Source organism: Etheostoma spectabile, chromosome 22 (assembly GCF_008692095.1).
Source record: "Etheostoma spectabile isolate EspeVRDwgs_2016 chromosome 22, UIUC_Espe_1.0, whole genome shotgun sequence".
Classification (NCBI taxonomy): Eukaryota; Metazoa; Chordata; class Actinopteri; order Perciformes; family Percidae; genus Etheostoma; species Etheostoma spectabile.
Genome location: NC_045754.1, coordinates 10,519,029 through 10,520,121, shown reverse-complemented (window position 1 = coordinate 10,520,121; position 1,093 = coordinate 10,519,029). Strand labels below are relative to the sequence as shown.

General features: G+C 35.7%; 1 protein-coding gene across 3 annotated transcripts in view; it reads left to right on the top strand.

Annotated features, from left to right (window-relative positions):
- Window positions 1-1,093, top strand: part of ube3c (ubiquitin protein ligase E3C) — a 31,319-nt gene that overhangs the window by 19,100 nt on the left and 11,126 nt on the right. The window lies entirely within an intron of this gene.

The following is a 1,093-nucleotide window of genomic DNA, read 5'->3' as shown; positions in this document are numbered from 1 at the left end:
CATTAACTATACCCTTGTAGCCGAGCTGCACCAATCGGTGTAGCTGATATTGGCGGGCCAGAGGCGAGCTAAACAAATGACGACAGTTTAATCTAACAGTTAGCTCTGCTGGTAGCTAAGCGTATGGAGCTCTGGATACGTCACTCCGTGTGTTGTTGTGATTGGTCGTAGTGTTATCGAGTTGCGTGCAGTGAGATTTTCAAATGCACGCTTGTTGCCACCTGTCGAGATTGGCGACTTTCATTGCTCGATGCCAGACCCTTAATCTTTCGGGTTTGAGTCTGGATTTTCAGGCTAGCATAGAGGCAGTGTTAGTACAAAATAAAGAGGGATCAAAGAATAAAATAGACATATGCAGGTATACCAAATTATGTTGATTTTGTACTTAGACAATATGTTCCAAAGATTTTGAAATGGCAATGTGAAGGTTAGAAGTCTTTCTATTAGACAGTTGTATCCAAATCCCTTCCACTTGAAAGTGTCAATATGGCTAAAAAGCTAAGACAAAGTGTTTAAAGATTTTGTAAAAGGTACAGTAACAATCTCATGTTTTTTACAGGCTGCAGTCTTACTGCTGCCTTGCATTACACTTACTTTAGTTATTTTGTCTCTTAGGAATAGCTTTAACGCAATGTTTCATTGTATGTTTTAGTTGTTGGATTGGGTTGATCTGTTTACGAGCTGTCATCGGGGCCAAAATTCTAGTAAGATAGATTCTCAAACTCAAGTGGATGTCCTGGTTAAATAAAAATTAAATATTAATTTTGAAAAAAGAAAAAAGAAATCACACTTTTTTAGCCCTCTTTTGTGACTACATTAAAATACTAGTGAAATTACAAATGTACAAACAAGTGTGTTAAGCTTAAATGTTAAGCAAAAGTTTACAGAAGAAAATAATCTCATTGGCCCATTGCCCAGTTTTAAATTATTTTATAATTAGTTATACTATGCTACAGTCGTAACTTGCAAATAGTATTAGAAATTAGGGTTCTGTTAATAAAACCTAAGGTTATATTTCACAGGGATTTACAGCAGATTAAGCCTCCTACGTGACTTATTTTTTCCATAAAACAAATGTTTCTGATTTTGTCTT